Source organism: Loxodonta africana, chromosome 19, assembly GCF_030014295.1.
Source record: "Loxodonta africana isolate mLoxAfr1 chromosome 19, mLoxAfr1.hap2, whole genome shotgun sequence".
NCBI lineage: Eukaryota > Metazoa > Chordata > Mammalia > Proboscidea > Elephantidae > Loxodonta > Loxodonta africana.
In genome coordinates, this window is record NC_087360.1 from 27,528,419 (window position 1) to 27,547,497 (window position 19,079).

General features: G+C 44.6%; 1 protein-coding gene across 1 annotated transcript in view; it reads right to left on the reverse strand.

The window, feature by feature from the left end:
- Positions 1–19,079, reverse strand: part of ZNRF3 (zinc and ring finger 3) — a 177,863-nt gene that overhangs the window by 146,460 nt on the left and 12,324 nt on the right. The window lies entirely within an intron of this gene.

Genomic DNA, 19,079 nt, shown 5'->3' on the forward strand with positions numbered 1-19,079 from the left:
AGCCATCTCATATAAGGAAAACCAGAAAGAACTGGGGGTGCTCAGCAAGGAGTTTTATTGGGGGAGGGGCATGTGAGAGTGTAACGGAGGAGAGTCACCTTCCAAGATCGGAAGGGGCATCATGTCTTACTTGGCTCCAGAAGGCAGAACCAGAAGTAAGGAGCAAAAGTTTGGTTCAGTGTAAGGAAGGACTTTCCGACAATCAGCACCCTGGAAACACAATGGCTGGCCTCAACAGGCGGGGGATGGGGAAGTCTAAGAGATCCTTACACGTATCAGGAGATACTGCGCCCCACCCCTCTTGCTCAAGATGCTACCCAAGGCCAAGACCAGGGCCATTCCCAAATCCTTCCTTAATGCAATAGCAGAGCCCCCGCCTAGACCTCAGTAGTTGATAATATCCATCATGTAGGTCAACCCCAATTTAAATTTTTTTTAAAGGCCCTAAGTCAACACTCTATGAAATATGACACACAGTTGGAGAAGAATTTAGACTTCTCATCTCGGAGTTTCCTCTCAGCATCTCGCAGGGGATTTCAGCTCTGCTCTTATCACGCTCTTTACAGGCAACTAGAGTCAGAGGAGCCTATTTTGTGTGTTAACCAAGGTAGACAAGCCTGAAAAATGCTTGTCTGATCAACTCAGGCCAGCGCCTCCAAGACAGCAGACCCCAAGGCCCCAAAAGTCAGGTAGCCAAACACACAGCTGAATATTGGAGTTGGGGAGGACAGCCGCCCCCAAATCCAGGATGTTAACCCAGCCAAAGGAGGCCTGCAGATTAGGCAGAGCTCTCCTTCCAGAAGGCAGAACTTTAAGTATCAATTTACGGGGAAACCAGTTGCCATCAAATCAATTCTGACTCATGGTGAACCCGTATGTGTCACAGTAGAATTGCACTCCATAGGGTTTTCGATGGCTAATTTTTTGCAAGTAGATTACCGCTTTTCTTCCTGGAGTGCCTCAGGGTGGACTTGAACAGCCAACTGTGTGGTTAGCCAGAAGGGACTCCCCTTTAGGGGGAAGTGTTTACAGGAGTTAAACACAGGGCTGAGCCAGAGGCAGAGGGAGGGTAACAGGCACCCAGAGGCAATGTCTAAGTTGCAACCCCCTGCCCCCTTTTTAGGATGACTAGACATTGATAGCTGCAATGACAACAGTCAGCAGAAATGCCTTCCCCATCTTGTCCAGCTACCTCAGTCAGGCACCTTTTATATTTGTGGCACCTCAGAATGTCATTCCATGCCTCATCTGGTGCCCCCTTGGACTTGCACCCAGGGGCAAGTGCCCTCCTCTGCCATGCCCCCCCCGCCCCCCCCACCTCTAGGCTGAGACCAATGAAAAATCATTTAGGATTTCTCAACTGCCATGGATGACACTCCTCCATCTTCCCTCCTCGCATGGTCCCCACAGCTCACCACAAGTCATCCCCTTCTCCAACGCCCACAGAACTGGCTGTGTGCTCGGCTTGCTTTGGTATCATTTCACACTCATCTGGACTGTATTAGGAGCCTTGGTGGCGAAGTGGTTAAGCTTCTGGCTGCTAATCAAAAGTTCGGGGGTTCAAACCCACCAGCCAGTCGCTCAGTGGGAGAAAGATGCGGCAGTCTGCTTCCGTAAAGACTACAGCCTTGGAAACCCCGTGGGCAGTTCCACTCTGTCCTATAGGGTCACCATGAGTTGGCATCCACTTGATAGCAATGGGTGTAGGGTGTATGTGTGTGCGTGTGCATGTGCGTGTTTGTATACCATATTACTATTCAATTCTTTGAAGAATCTTCCGGGTCACCACAGGAATTAAACTCCTCAAAGAGAGGTGTTGTTTCCCGGTTTTCTTTGTATATCTCCATATCCCTTCACCCAAATACAGAGACGAGCACAAAGGAACACGGCTATCACAGCTGAAAGGCATGCATACCATTCAGGGGGTGATGACTTTATCCCAGGGCCCTGTGGAAAGTTTTAAGTTAGCACGGTCTTGGCCTTTCATGCTTACAATTCAATAGGACACCAACTGAGCAAGCACAGAACAACCTAACACAGGCTACCTGGAGTAGAGCTTCCCTAGCACACGGGATCATTTGAGAAAGAAAGAAAAACAGTTCCACGATTGAGTATATTTGGGAAACGCCAGATTAAATAGAGTTAAAATAGAATTCTCTTTAGTAAGCTTTCTCAGAACCATTAATTCACTACTGTGCAGTACAAATTTCCAAGAGGGAACTATTATAAACAGCACTTCTCAAAGTCAGTTCACCAGGGAACACTTTCCAGGGTATGTTGCAGGACTGGCATTCTTCAGAACATACATTACAAAGCAGAACTGCTCCATAGCGTTTTCTTGGCTGTAATCTTTATGGAAGCAAGTTGCCAGGCCCTTCTTCTACGGCACTGCTGGATGGCTTCCAACCGCTGACCTCGAGGTTAGTAGTCTAGCACAAACCATTTGCACCACCCCAGGGACCTTTTTTATGAAGACACCTTCAGAAAAGCTCATCTGGAAAGAGGCAGAAATCTGGATAATCCAGAGAAATCCTCATTTGACTTTAGACGGAACACTGAAACCTGCAAGAGCTGGAACTTGACAGGACTGCCTTGTTTTTCCGGGTCTCACTTCTTGCCTTTAACAGGGTACAGCTTATCACTTTTCTATCGCTATTAGTGGAAAATATTTACGTTTTCCTTCTCTGGCAGGTTTCCATCTTAAACAGGTTCTGGCTTTTGCAGGTTTTACTGTGTGTATTTTAATACAGGTGTGCTTGGCATCCCCAAAATGTACAACATTCCCAAACCTAATTAAATCAAATCATTTTGTAAAACCCAAATCAGCAAGAGCTGTAAACCTGTGTCCCTGCCCCTACATGGTCTCTGTCTGTTCCGAAAAGTACCAGGGAGCAAGTGGCAAGGCCCTTGTCTTGACTTAGACAACAATGAAGACCAGGCCAGCCTCAGCCTCCCTCCCTGGCATTGTCTGCATTGCAGCTGACATCTTTCTAGGCACAAAGAAGCAATAATCGCTGGCTTTGGTTAAGAGGAGGGCTCCTTGATCCCTAGATGTAATTTAGCATAGCTAAAAGACGAGAGATAAGGATCAAGCTAAAAAAAAAAAAAGCTACTTAAGCAGAAAGGAATAAAGGTCACAAGGAGCTAAAACCATGAGAAGCACGGAAAGATGAAAAGGGAAAATTAAACATTCAGAGAAAATTCCGCCTGGACTGGCCCAGTTCATTCTGCACCTCCTGCCCTAAATAAAAAAGCTGACACGTGCTTTGGTCCTGGCTAGAGCAAGCAACGTTTCTGGAACAACTTCACCTTCGTTACATATTTTGACTTTAAACATTCCAAAGTTGCTGTAGGCCTCCCAGGAGCATCTGCTCCTGTTTCTCCAGAGGGAGTTAGTTCCTGTGGAAAGTGTTTGTTTAGTTTGAGCACAACTTTGAAGAGGGGTAGGAATTCTGGCCCAGAAGAATTTAATGGCTAGGTCCTTCTCTTACATAATTTGTAAACAAACAGAGTTTATCCCAGTGTGGCTCACTTGGCTCATCGGCTGAATTGAGAAAAATATATTCCTCATTCATTTGGGAGAAGCCACAGTAAGGGCTGTCAGTAACCAGAAAAGCATCCAAACCAGCCTGTCACTCTATTGCCTAAGCCTAAAGGATCTAAATCACCCTTCTGAAACCCAGGACAGTTAATGGGTGTAGCCTCAGGAGAAGGGTTATGGGTATAACTTGAAAGGCAGCTGATGAATGGCTCCCTAGACGTTTCTAGGCACTTGTGGTGTATTAAAAAAAAACCCTCAAAAAAAAAAAACAGTGCTAACTAAAGTCAAATGCTACAACAGCAATTTTCCTCCAAGGTGTCATGAGTGGCCCAGTGTATGCATAGACAGCAACTTGTCACTAGTAACAGCTAAAGGCCAAAGTTGGCATGTGATGTATTTATCTCCAATAAAATGAATTCAAGGTTGTCACTTGAATGTCACCTACTCCCTTACATTCCAGGCTGCTCTCTGGAGAGGAGTGACTGCTAGGGAACAGCCCCCGAACAAGCTCCTGTAGATGCTGTAAACGTTGTGATTACAAACTGCGCGGCTCAAGAAGATGGGGCGGGTGTGTCTATCTGTGGGGTAAGGCAGGGAGGTCCTGTCAGCAAAATCAGGGCCATGTGCATCCCACTGGCCTCTAGAACAAGAGTCAAACACCTCTCCTTGGCATTCAGAGCCCCATCTCTCAGTTCTCCACTCACCTTCACAAATGCAAGTTTGTTTCCCTCCCAGATTCTCCTACCCCCTGGGGCACCTTTCTGAGGTAGAGCTGCAGGTCCATGGGAACCTCACCCAGCCTCCATGCTCAGTTTACCAATGTGGGACTGAGGTTCAGGGAGGCTAGCTCCCTATGGTCCCACCTAAGTGACAGACTGGGAAACAGATCTCAGGTCACCTGTTTCCTGGCCATGAGCCCACTCTGGCTCACCTTTCTCCCCACACTGTCAAGGCCATATTCCACATCAGGCCGCCTCTGGGTCTACTTGTTAGCCCTCACCAGCTAGGAAAAGACCCCATCCGGCACCAACCCTGCCTAGGTTTCAGCAAGGGCCAGCAGGGGCCAATACAAGCACCCACCTTCCTTAAGAACCCTGCTTGAGACATCGCCCTCCCACCCCCCCAGACTTATCTCTGCATTTCTACACACTTTCTCTCAGCCCCAGGCATGCAGCACTCAGCCCCTGCGGTGTTATACTGTCACCATGGTACGAATACATCCTGTCTTTCCCATCCACATCATAAGCCCACCCCTAACAGACACTCACAGGTCCCCGGTGGCACAAACTAACCTAAAAGTTGATGGTTCAAATACATCCAGTGGCACCACAGAAGAAAGTCCTGGTGATCGGCTGCCATGAAGATCAACCCACTGCCACTGAGCTGATTCCAACCCCTAACAGCTGTGCGGGACAGAGCAGAACCGCCCCATAGGTTCCCCACTGCCATCGAGCTGATTCCAACCCCTAACGGCTCTGCGGGACAGAGCAGAACTGCCCCATAGGTTCCCCACTGCCATCGAGCTGATTCCAACTCCTAACGGCGGGACAGAGCAGAACTGCCCCATAGGTTCCCCACTGCCATCGAGCTGATTCCAACCCCTAACGGCTGTGCGGGACAGAGCAGAACTGCCCCATAGGTTCCCCACTACCATCGAGCTGATTCCAACTCCTAACGGCTGTGCAGGACAGAGCAGAACTGCCCCATAGGTTCCCAAAGCTACAGATCTTCAGGGAAGCTGACTGCCACATCTTTCCCTTGCGGAGTAGCTGATGGGTTCGAACCACCAACCTTTTGGTTAGCAGCCAAGCGCTTAACCACTGTGCCGCCAGGGCTCCTTCCACAAAGATTACAGTCAAGAAAACCCCATGGAGCAGTTCTACTCTGTAACACATGGGGTCGCCATGAATAGGAAACGACTTGATGGTAACAGTTTTTGGTTTTTTTTTTAAACAGGAGTCCAACAGTGAATATCCTCCAGAAAATATCAGGCCCCACATCCACCAACCCTCTCCAAGAGAAGAGGGCATTAAGGCTGAAGCTCAGAAGAGCAGAGCACAGTCAGGTATACCTTCAACACCCAAAACCTATTCTTGGCTTCCTCACCTTTGTCCCCAAAGAATATGGTAATAAGGCTGATAATAATGACAAGATTGGCATTGCCAACAACCATAGGGGAAGAAAAGAAGATTCTACTTTGCTTTTTGTCTTATTACCTTTGTCAGATCTGAAATCTAATGGAGAAACTGAGGTTCCCAGATACAAACCAGATTTTATCATATTCGTTGCATAAACAGGGAAAATATATGGGCTTTAAAAGAAAGTGCTTCTTTTAATGGCACTACATTTCTAAGATTCTACTTTGCTTTTTGTCTTATTACCTTTGTCAGATCTGAAATCTAATAGAGAAACTGAGGTTCCCAGATACAAACCAGATTTTATCATATTCGTTGCATAAATGGGGAAAATATATGGGCTTTAAAAGAAGGTGCTTCTTTTAATGGCACTACATTTCTAGGAACATAAGAATAGAATATATAGAGACCTAATTAGCACAATCATCCTCTACCTGCAAGGGCAAGTTTTGGTTTGATTATTTTCTGAAAAAATAAATACAGTGAAAATTACCCTGGTCTTAAGGCAGAGTTCTCAATAGAGTGAGGAAACAAGCCCAGCAGGAAGCCTCTAGGACAAAACCCATTGCCACGGAGTCATTTTAAAGGCTGTCATCTCCAACTTTCGGATTAGTCCTAAAGCGCCAGTTTCTCATAGGAGACCATAAAGAGTTAAGACCAGGAAGGACTCTGGAGTGCAGGGAAGGGGTACAGGACCAAAAAATCTTCTTCAGACGACCAACTGAGATGCCAGGCTCTCGCTGGGAGAATCATGAGCCCGGGCACCCATGTGTCTGTATTAGGCTGTTAGCTTCCTCCTTTTACTCCGCTCCTCCCAGCAAATCTAATCACCACTTTATTCCAAAGTCCCATTTATTTATCATTTTGTTGCTGTTGCTGGGTGCCATCAAGTCGACTCCGACTCAGTGACCCCATGTGACAGAACAGACCTGCCTCATAGCTGCAATCTTTACCAAAGCAGGTCACCAGGTCTTTCTCCCACAGAGCCACCGGGTAAGCTTGCACCACCAACCTTTCAGTTAGCAGTGGAGTGCTTAACTGTTGCACCACGAGGGCTCCTTTCTAATCATCAATATAAAAAAAACCCAAAATGAAAGCACAGGTCCTATCATTGTATTACCAATGCAGACTTTTCCTTTCTTTAGCAAAAACACATCACATCCAACCGACCACGCATCTAATGATGCCACTAAGCCCGAAGGAAGAGTGTCAGTGAGGAATGGATTTTACTCCAAGGCCTAGTTTTGACTGCCAAAGGACAAGGCAAATATGGCCCAAGAACACGCGGCAAACTGAAGCCCCATGAGTGTCACTAGAAAATCCAAGCAACCTCATGCACAAGCCCCAGTGGTACTCATTCATCCCTCGTGGACTTCTATTTGACCAAATTTTGCTAGTGACTCATGTAGCCTCTCCAAAATTGATTTGCACATCACTCATCACTACTTCAAGATGTGCTCCCAGGCACAACTGTTTTATCCACAGCACAGCTGGCGTGCACTGTGGACCAAAGACCAAGATGTCCGGGAGAGGATAAGTCAACACAGAGGGTTGTAGGGGTTCTTTGGAAAGAAATCTGGGCTTTGCTGAATTCTCAATTAACTCTAAAGAGATGACCTGCAGCCAATTTCAATCCAACGCTACCTTCTTGCTATCATCTAGTTCTTCTGAACCATCCTTTCAATCAGTTGTTGTTTTAGCTGAACATAAGCTGGTTTTTAATGTGAAGTTAAACATGCGATTTAAAGAAAGCATGGATACCAAAGCCTAATATAAATGAACACCCTAGTGGTCCCTGCCAACAGAGCCAAATCATAATTTTCACAGTCCCAAAGTAGTTACAGCATCATCTTAGCTTCAAATCAACAGCACATTTAGAAAACACCCACTTCCCACTGAAAGCTCACAAAATTTTTTTAGAGACAGGCTTATTTGGTTTCTTAAATATATAAAAAGAACAGCAAGTACCTTTCAATTTTTTCTTTTGTTCTAAATTAAGTATGTTATCAATCCATTCAAAAAGTAAAAGTATGCTGATATCCACAGTGGACCAAGCACTATAAGCAGTTAAAAAGTTCTCTCCGACAATCATTCCACTGCTTGCAAAAAGGTGAGGGGACTTCGGTTTCAAGATAGCCAATGACAGAGACAAAAAACTCTGCAAGAAAAAAGCTAATGTTGGTAATCAAATCGGAATATAGTACTAGGTTGGAAAAACAAATCAAAGCAAAATCTTATCAAAAAATTCCCACAGTACTACATCATGAGAAGGCACGTACACCATCCGAGAGTTGTGAGGACAAAACAATTGCCCCTTGCTCCCTCAGTGAGCCTCTTCTCCGTTCTCAAGGACTGTAAAGTTCTGATGTAGAAGAGTCTAGACAAGTTAGTAAAAATTAAAAAGAAAAAAATATTTTTTTAATAAGATTAAAATAATAGTTGGACAGCACGAGGCCATACAAGATAAACTGTCAGGTGGAATGTAGCTGTGCTATTTGGCACCTGGGGATTTTACATGAAAATGACTTGAGTGCTCTTTTTCCAGGTGGCAATTAGCATTTTAGCACATATTCCCCCAAGAAGAGAAAAGGAAAATTAAGGGGGATTGGAGGGAACAATCAATGGGATCTAATGGCTCCACCCAAAACAGAGTAGGCACTCAAAACACCCACTCCGCACTTATCGACATGGTTAGATTCCAAAGACCAGGTCATTATGCAAAAATGGAGGATAACCACATCAGATCACAAAATGGAAGATGATTACATCATTACATAATTGCCAAATTACATCTTTACGTAACTGCCAAACCATTGAGAATCACGGCCTAGCCAAGCTGATACATAACCTTAACCACCACAGCCAGTGTTACTCTTACTTTGCACCTTAGTGTTCATTACTGCCAGACGTACAACATTATTAATACACAAAATAGTTGTACAGTAGATTTTTCACTATTGTCGTAAATCCAAAATGTCAGGTAATGAGATAGTCTGTAAGTGAGGAATAGGTGTATATACGTGCTGAATGAAAGAACATAAAAATCCAAGGCAGTGGCTCTGTCCAAGGCCCCTGCTATGCACAGCACATTTCTCTGCTGTAGCCAACAAAGGCTTGTCTTCTAATGGCTGGTTTACTTGTTTTTCTCTCAGGACTGCAAACTTCTTAAAGGCAATGATTGCATATGAGCAACCTGTATTGAGCACTTACTGTACATGGTATACATATAATCTCAACTAACCCTCACAATCCTGAAGTACAAGTCCCACATTACAGATGAGGAAACACAAGTTCAGGGAGGTGGGTAGAACTGGGATGCAAACACAGGCCTGTCTCGCTCCGGGGCCATGCTCTCAACCACTGTGCCCCATACACGGCCTCTTGTTCTGGTGAATTCTGAACTCTCAGAACCCAATGAACTACAGATTTTAGTCTCAATCTGCCAAAAAGCTGCAAGAGGTTAGCAGACTGCCATTAGACTTATCTGCCTCAAGCTATAGTACGGTGAGGCTGTAAACAGTCCTGAGCTCCAGCCTAGATTCTCCTTTCTCTAGCTGTATTAAACTTCTCTGCACTTTGGTTTCCTCACCTGAAAAACAAGAATGGAACCTCTGGTTGATCAGAGTCCTCCTGAGAACCTGAGACAAATAGTCCCAAGGATAGTGTCCAACACAGTGTTCATTCATTCAAACATTTCACCCAGCGCCTGTGTGACCTTCCTCCCTAAAAGGCTTCCCTGTAGCAGGAGGCAGAGCCAGCAATGATAGAGGAAGCCATGAAATGTTCTGCACTTCTATCTGTCAGGCCCAGGTGAGTTACAGCAGTGGAGGGTTTGGTAACTTGAATTGTTTCATAAGCAGAATGTTTACCCAGAGTCCAGGCAGGAGAAACCACTGTCCTCTGTTCCACCCTCTGTTTTGACTGGTACAAAGTTTCCTTTTTCTTAATGGTTTAAGGCAATCTACAACACAGCCATGTTTTTCCCATCTCTGAGACCCAAGTCTGATTCTCTACCACTTTGGGCAGCAAAATCCCGTACAGCCAAATGCAACAACCCTGCACTGATCAGGAGAGAGTGCTATGTCTCTGCCCAGATCCGCCCCAGCTATAACAATATCTGTTGAGGTTATATTATAAATCATAACTTGCAGAAGCCTGGTCAGCCTGCAAGGCAGAGAGGCCAACACAGCCTGGCCATCATAAAGAGACACCTACACACATACAAACCAGGCCACAACTGCACATCTGAAAGCTTTGTGGGTCTGTCAGAGAGCAGATTCCGGAGCCAAATCAGAAAACACTCAGGCTCTAAAAAGTAAAGGGACTAACAGAAGTGCCTTCGGCAATCTCAAGCAGGCAAGATGACACCGAGAGGTGGCCTTTACCAAAGAAGCAAAAAGAAGGGTCAACTTTGTGTGTGAAGGCAGGCAAAGTGCCTTCACCAAAGCTGCAAAGGAAACAAAAATAAACTCACAGGATAAAAGGAAGGCTGTTACATGAGGAAGAACTTTTGCTCCAGTTAAAAAAAGAGAGAGAGAGAAGAAAAAAAAGAAAGCACACACTGAAATGATCTAAAGCTGCCTATAAATATTTGGGAACATCAAAGGCGGTCCTGTTAAATTAAAAATGCTGTCACAGATAGGAACTAGCCTCTAGCACTGCCAGCTTCAACATGTGAGCCTGTGATCTGAGAAGCGAGGGCTCAGCTCCTCAAGAAATCTGATTCACTGAAGAAAAAAGTGAACGAGCAGTTGAGTTTTAATAAGGGCATTAAATACCTTACGAATGAGCTAATTAGAGTTTAACTCTTTCAAGACTGTCCGAGCGCTTAAGAATGCTGTAAAGTAAGCTCCCTCAAGAATCTAGTTAAATTGGTCTCAAAAACTACAGTGTAAAAGAAATGTTATTAAAATAGCACCTTATGACTTCAAAGGTCACAAATCCCACCAGGACACCTCAGTCTGGAAGGTGGAAGCAAGGTGAAAAGAAGGCAACAGGTTAACCAAGAACTGTTTTCTGAGGTGAGCTGAGGTTGCTTGCTTCTTTAGAGGTGTTCGTTTTTTTCTAGTTTAGACTAGGTAAGAACAAGCTCTCTTTCTAATACCAGAATCATTCTAACTTCTGAAAAGGCCCTTTACCAGAGATACTCTGAGGAGATGCGGTGTGTCAAGTAGGAAGCCTTCATCTGCTAGACCTCCCTTCCCTTGCTCCCCCACTCACTCACAAGCCACAAAAAATCATGGCTGAGCCTCCCCAGACACATTCGAGGTCACTACAGGAAGTCACACAACAGTCTTTCCTACACACATCTGGATCCCAAGGAAACCAAGAAGAGTCCACACCTAGGGAAGTTCCATCAGGACAGCAAATTTTTTCAGAACCAAGACTCTTTGGCCTTGAAGTAGAAAGAATTGAAACCTCTTGGAAAAAGCCTACACGAACCTGCATAGAAGAAGGGGCATGTTAGCCAGTGCTGCTATAACAGAAATACTACAAGTGGATGGCTTTAACAAACAGGAATTTATTTTCTCACAGTTTAGGAGGCTGGAAGACTGAATTCAAAGCACCGGCTCTGGAGGAAGGTCCTTGTCTCTTCAGCTTCTGTTTCCTGGTTCTCTGGAGACCTCCATTGTCTTGGCATCTATCTTACTCCATCTCTGCTTCCTTAATCTGTTCCTTTTATATTTTGTAAGAGATTGACTCAAGACACACCCTACACTAATCCTGTCTCACTAACATAACTAAGACGACTCATTCCCTAATAGGATTATAACCACAGACATAGACGTTAGGATTTACAACACATATTTTGGGGGGATGAAGCCTTGGTGGCACAGTGGTTAAGAGCTACCACTGTTAACCAAAATGTTGAGAGTTCAAATCCACCAGCTGCTCCTTGGAAACCCTATGGGGCACTTCTACTCTGTCCTGTAGGGTCTTTATGAGTCAAAATCAACTTGACAGCAATGGGTTTAGTTGTGGGTTTTTTTTTTTCTTTCCTTCCCTGGCGGGGGGGGGGGGGGAAGAGGACACAATTCAATCCATAAGATTTCACCCTTTGGCCCCCCAAAATTCATGTTCTTTCCACATGTAAAACACATTTACCCCATTATATTACCCCAAAAGTCTTAAATCAACTCCAAATCCAAAATCTCATCTTCTGAATTATCTAAATCAAATATGGGTGAGACTTTAGGTATATTCCACCCTGGGGAATATTCTTCATCTGTGAACCTGTGAAATCTAGACTATAAGTTATGTGTTTCCAAAGTACAGTAGTGGAACAGGCACAAGGCAGACACTTCCATTACAAATGGGAGAAATCGGAGATAAAGATAACAGGCACCCAGCCAGTCCAAAACCCAGAGGAGTAATTTACATTAGCTCTCAAGGCTTGTAAATAATCCTCTGTTATTTGGGACCATGTGGGCAATGGTCCCAACGTCAAGACTCTGGGTGTCAGTCATGCCCTCTGTATGCTGGGTGGAGACCCCTTGGCTCTGAGCTTCAGCTTCACCTTCTAGGCCTCTGGGATGGCAACTCTGCTCCCTCAGTTTTGGGCAGCCCCATTCTCCTAGTCCATCTGAGTGGTGACCCCAATCCCTCACCCCAACAGGCCCCACTCTTCTGCCCCTTGGACATCACTGCCCTGCCCCCTCAGCTTTAAGCAGCAGCCCCATCCACCTAGCACACCTTAATGGCAGCCTCACACTCTGGAACCAAGCTGGTAAAGATCTGACTCTGAAACCTAAGAGGCTGTGGCCACACTCTTTGAAATCCAGGAGACCGTGGCCCCACCCTTTGAAACTGAGAAGATCCTGCTTTTCTGTGCTCCTTCCAACAGTTCTGCAGATCTCCAAATTGTTACAGGGGTGGTTCTTTTCTTTTCTTGAAGAACAACAGATGTAGCTCCTTTGGCTGTCTCCTGCCTGTAGAATTCCAAGAGGCAGACAGCATTCTTTACTTTTGTTCTTTCTCTATCCCCTTCGGTCTAAACTGACAAGTTTTCTGCTATGGTAGTTGGTTAAATCCATCACTCACAGGCTTAATCTCTTTAAGAAAAGATCGTGTAGCCAAATCCTTGATGAAAATTCTAGGACACATGTCCTTAGTTTGTACAAAAGAAATTTCCCAAATTTTTAAGCTGTTTTCGTTTTGCACAGGTCATTTTTAAGTCCATCTCTTTCCTCTTGCATTTTACTGTAAGTGGCAAGGAGAAAACGCACAACCCCTTTAAGATCTTGCTTAGGAATCTCATCAGTTAGATATACAAGTTCGTCACTTACAAGTTCTACTTTCCACCAAACATTTGAACATAATTCAGACAAGCTCTTTGCCACTGCAGAAAAATCACTGCCCTTCCTTCATCTCCAATCACATGTTCAACATTTTCTTTTAAAGCCTCACCAGAAGCACATTTAATGTCCACATTTCTAGCAACATTGTGTTGCTGGCACCATGTGTATTCTCTAAAATGATAGAGCTCTCCTCACTTCCTTCTGAGCCCTTACCAGAATTACAATTGACATCCATAATTTCACCAACACTCTCTTTAAGGCAATCTAGGCTTTTACTATTAGGCACCTTAAAACTCTTCCAGCCTCTACCCATTACCCAATTCTAAAACCATTTCTACATTTTCAGTGTTTGTTAGAGCAACATCCCAGTATTCTGGTACCAAATTCTATCTAGTCCTGCTGTAACAGAAACACCACAAGTGAATGGCTTTAACAAACGGAAATTTATTTTCTATTTGTTTAGGAGGCTAGAAGTCAAAATTTAAAGCGCTGGCTCTAGAGGGGGGCTTTCTCTCTGTGTCAGCTCTAGGGAAAGTCCTTGTCTCTTCAGCTTCCGATTCCTGGTTCCTTGGAGATTGCCATGTATCTTGGCATCTACCTTACCCCATCTCTGCTTCCTTAATCTGCTCCTTTTATATTTTGTAAGAGATTGACTCAAGACACACCCTCCACTAATTCTGTTTCATTAACATAACAAAGAGAACTCATTCCCAAATGGGATTATAACCACAGGCATAGAGGTTAAGATTTACAACACATATTTTGGGGGGACACAATTCTATCCATAATAGGGCATCCTTCCATTGCCCAGTTTCAGGAATTTGAGAGAAGGAGGTAGCAGAGATGGAAACTACCTTCTCCATTCAAGGACAGGAATGCTCAGCCCAGTCTTGGTGGGAGGGGTTAAAAAAAACACAACATACTCCCATCATTCCCATTTTTAGTAAAAGTCAATGTGTCTAATTCTGGGGGCTAAGATTAATAAAGTATTTGCCTTGGCAAAATCACACGCTGGATCAAACCAAGCGCTGAAGTCACTTATACTTGCCACAGGTCCCACATAATTAAACCCCCAGAGCAAAGCCTTAAGTGTGTCACAACATTCCATGTGCCCTTGCCAGATCCAGCAGAGCAACCAGCCACCCAGCTTTCCTCTGTAGCAGACACACCCCTGTGCAGCCCATGTGGCCTCAGGGACAACAGGCAGGTTGGTCTAGAAACCAGAAACCCAGCCTCCTGCACACAGGACTCGTAATTCACATCCAGCTGCGTATGCGTGTGTACATGTGTGAACATGCGTGTACACCCAAATGACAACGTTCAGGGCCTGGGCAATGATCTAGCTGCAGGGAACAGAGATGGGCAGACAAGGATGCGACAAAGCACCCCTCCCAAGAAACAGGTGAAAGCAGCAGCTAGGAATTATGGAGAAATGAACAGCCTGAGCCTCTTGCAGATGTTTAAGAACCACTCTGAAGTCCTTGAATTCCACACTAGAGAAGAAAGAACACAGCAGCAAGTAAGAAGGTCCTGAGAGTTTTTGAAAAAAAGATACCTTCTATATGACAACTTCTAAATAGGTTGAGCCTTTAGATTTTTTAAACCTTGATCAACTACTACTTTAGAACAAAAAATTTCAATCATTTGGGAATACAACATCAATGTTAGGTATACATAAAGAGGCATCCCTGGGTGGTGCAAACGGTGCACTGGGCTGCTAACCAAAAGGTTGGAGGTTTGAGACCACCCAGAGGTGCCCCAGAAGAAAAGCCTGGTGATCTACTTCCAAAAAATCCACTACTGAAAACCCTATGGAACACAGTCCTTCTGACACACATAGAGTTACCCTAAGTCAGAACTGACTCAATGGCAACTGGCAGTAGTAGGCAGTAGCGTATGTGAGGAGTATCATAAAATTAGATACGTTATTTCCTTGATCATCATGCTCACCCTCACCATCACTAAACACAAATTGCGTGTTGTAACTCATTTAATCCTCGCAACAACTCTAGGAAAGACGTGCTCCTTGTTTATCTCCGTTGTATAGACAAAGAAACTGAGAGCCTATGAGGTAAAAAAAAAAAAAAAAAGTCACTTTTCCACAGCACGTAAGTGGCAGAGTCAGAATTCAAACACAGGCAGTCTGGCTCCAGACATGGCACTCTGCTGCCTCTTCCCATCGAAGGAAATTCAGAGCCACTACATTCTGCAAAATTTACAACATGCTTTTGGAAACCCTGGTGGCGTAGTGGTTAAGAGCTATGTCTGCTAACCAAGAGGCTGGCAGTTCAAATCCACCAGGTGCTCCTTGGAAACTCTATGGAGCAGTTCCACTCTGTCCTATAGGGTCGTTATGAGTCGGAATCAACTCGGTGGCAATGGTTTTTTTTTTTTTTTAAAGAACCTGGCAAACCCTGGGTACCTGTAAAAGCAAATGGAAAAATCACTGCTCCTAACAGCCATGCCAGTGTTTGATGGCACGAAAGTATCCTCTCAACTCCTCTCAAATACAGCTGACTAAAGGCTATAGTTACAAGATAGAAGTAAACAAAACTTATAACCAAACCAGGTTATAGTCCAAAAGTTAATTTATAAGTAGGCTGGCAATTAGGAATCCATGTGTATTTTCTCCCATAAAATAGCGATGCTGTTCCTGCTCCACAAAAAAAGTCAATTTGCTTCATTAAAATGTGTCCAGAGTTTGAGGAACTGGCAACTGCTTGAGGACTCCACACTGTAGCCAGGTCACCTATGAGGGAGAGCAGCCCAGAACAGAAGAGCAGCCATGGCAGAGGTCATGAATCCCAGTACTCAACTCCTAAGCCCCCCTTGGTATTGCTCTTCCCTAACTTTACACACACTTCTAACCAACATGGTTCCCTGGATTTCTAGGAATGGACTAAAGAAATCTGAAGCAGCGAATCAGAGTTGCTAAGGCAGAGAGATTGACAGGGAAAGGAACGACTCAGAGACAGGTGTCCCATCAGCCAAAAGGGAGCTGAAGGAGCACCTTCTGAGCACTGCACAATTCTAGGGGGTGCATTCACATCTGTGGTCACCCAGGAGTCACCTTATGACCAATTTCAGGCAAGTAGAAGTCAAGCGTCTTGAGAAAGGGGCCGCTTTTTCTAATTTATACCAAAGGACTCTGGGTTGGAGAGGGGAAAAGTTACAAGATTGAGACACCATCCCTGCCCTAAAGAAAGTTCTAGTCTCATCAGAATTGATTTACGGTCAATCTCCCCCTTCTGAGATACTACTACGTTTTCATTCAAGGGGTGGGGCTTTTTCGGGGGAGGACAAGGCATAAGAGAAAGCAACGCAAGACAGTCGGAGCTATCTGAACCTGGACAAGTTACAGCCTCTGATGGCTCAGGTTTCCCATAAAGAGGCAATTAGAGCAGTGCATGGCACCCTCCAGTCCCTTCCCACCCTGCATTCTGGCCTCCCATCTGGTTCACTAAACCAAAAAAAAAAAAAAAAATACACACATTGCCATTGAGCCAATTTTGACTCATAGTGATCCTATAGGACAGAGTAGAACTGCTGCTTAGAGTTCCCAAGGAGCAGCTGACAGATTCGAGTTGCTGACCTTTTGGTTAGCAGCCGAGCTCTCAATCACTGCATCATCAGGGCTCCTGGTTCACCAGGCCTGATCAATTCCCTTCCTGACACAACACAAAGCAATGAGAACTAACCACATAGGGCACTTAGAGCAAAGGGGCTAAGGGAGGTTCCAGCGTAGGGGGACAAGTCCTTCCTTCTCCCATCCCAGCTCTACCTGCCAAAGCTCAAGAGTAGGGCACCCTAAAATCCCAGTTGTGGGTGACGGCACCTGCGACCCTGGCGGTCTTATCTTTGCTGAATATACAAGAGAGAAGAGAGGTCTTCTTTGGTGGCGCGGTAGTGGGGGAGAAAGTCCCCATCCATTCTCCCTCCTGTTGTTCTTTTCCTTTCTCCTCCTCAATCAGCCATCCTAGGTTATTGTTGCCAGAGGGCAAGGTATGGTATAGAGGGGAAAGAGAGAGTTAGTGGTATTAAGAGACAGAAGATTCCCTGTGTACCCTATCTAGGGAAGACATTCACACACGTAAGTCCCCACTATATAACTTCCCCAAGTTTACAAGAGGACAATTCAAACAGCCTTGCAAAAGTAAATGAAAGGCACAGCTGGAGGAAGGCTGGGTACAGGAGGTCAGCGAGATAAGGAGCACTCGGCAGACAAAAGATACAACAGGGGTGCTGGCAGTCTTGGGGGCAACGTCGTATCTGGAACGGGGATATGTGCAAGTGAGAAACAGAAAAAGAGGTGACATAAATGCTTCTTGCTTTAAAATTCTGTGGAGCCCTAGGTACTCCCTGAAATCTTTATGGGACAAAGTGAGACAGAAACAAAGTTCTAAAAAAGTAAATTCATATACTACATGCTCTCTGAGCATGTAGTGTAAGAATTTTGGGATTTTCTACAACATCCCTGGCAAGGGTGCATATAGGGAGCAATTTTACTTGGAATATTCAAAACTAGCCTGCCTCTATCCCAATGCTGTTTTAAAGCCTCCTGATTCCAAAAACAAGGTTGGCATGGCAACCAAAGCACCAGTCGCCGTGGTCCCTAACCACATCCGCCAGGGCTTGGCATGCTGAGACGTGTGCCAACTCTGTTGTCTGTAGGGCACTCCTGGCCGCAGTACACAGCAAGCTATAATCAAGACAGAAACCGCCGCATTCGTATAGAACTCGGCTCAACATAAATATTCATTAAATGTGAAAACCTATGGTGATGCAATGTTGAGACTGCAAATTTAAACACGAGAGTCAGGAAATGCAAAAATTACCACTGCCACTGGAACTTGAAATCACCCACATGGCACATTTAATGCCACAAGCCAGCTTCTATGTGTCCTAAAGATTTAAACCTAGTAACACCCAAACTTCAAAACTACAAGCTAGCTCTTAGTTTGATTCCTAGGAGTAGGGCAGCAATTACTGATGGGTACAGGAGCATTCCTAGAGTGGATATGCCATGAAAAGGGAGCCAGGAAAACCCTCCAGTCCATGTGAAATGCGACACATCACAGATACTCTAGAATATTCCTGAAGGTCCCAGTGCCCATGTCACTACCACTGTTCCCAAAAAAATGACAATAACAAAAATAAACTTAACATGCCAACATGAACAGAACCTGGCAGTAATTTAATAATTTCCTAAATGCTTATAGTGGACCCTAGAAGCAGCAGAAAAGCAAAGGTTAATTAAATTGAACTCTAAAATTCTTCTACATGTAATATTTCTTTAGAGAGTCCTTTACAATGCTGCTTCCCACCTAGCAGTTAAACACAAGATCAAGACCCACACCAGAGATTCCAAAAGAGGAAAAAAAAAATGAAAGAAGTAATATGGTACAAATTGAAGTGCTAACGCAAATGAAGTTTTTTCTGGGGGGTCATTCTAGAGCTACATATAACTTTTGCTGTCCCCAAAAGTACTAGTTTCCCAAGTGACACCAAAATATTATATATATATTTTAATATTTATTTAATATTTAAATAAAATACACTCCCTAAAAGTCTGCAGTGAGGCTGAGGAGGTCTTTGCTTCCCCAGCGTGCTGTGAACAACGTACTGGGGCAGCCACAGGCCAGCTGCAAGGACTGGAGGCCATCATCTCCCATCCTGCCTCCTTTCTCCAGGCCTCTTGGAGACTAGAGGCCAGGTAAAGTTATTGTTGAGAGTCTGATCCATCTCAACTATTTGGAAGGGCCCTAGGACACACCCATGTCTGAAAATTGCTGGTGAATCGTTTCTACAGAGAATGTTTCTACAATCCTTCAAAAGGCCAAGTCTTTTTCTGGCTACACTAATATCCTCATCACATGCATTAACTTGTGTATTTATGATCTAAAGGAATTTCAGTTCAGCTAATATCTAAGAGTTTTAGACGCAAGGCAATAGGTGGATGAGTAAAACATATCTGCTAAAAGCTGTGATCTTATAGGAAACAGGAAACATTAATAAATGGCATTTAAGACCAGAAGCAAAAAATGGGGAGTGCTTTGGTTTGAAGGAATGCACTAGTGGAACTAAGACATGCTTGAATGGAGAAAC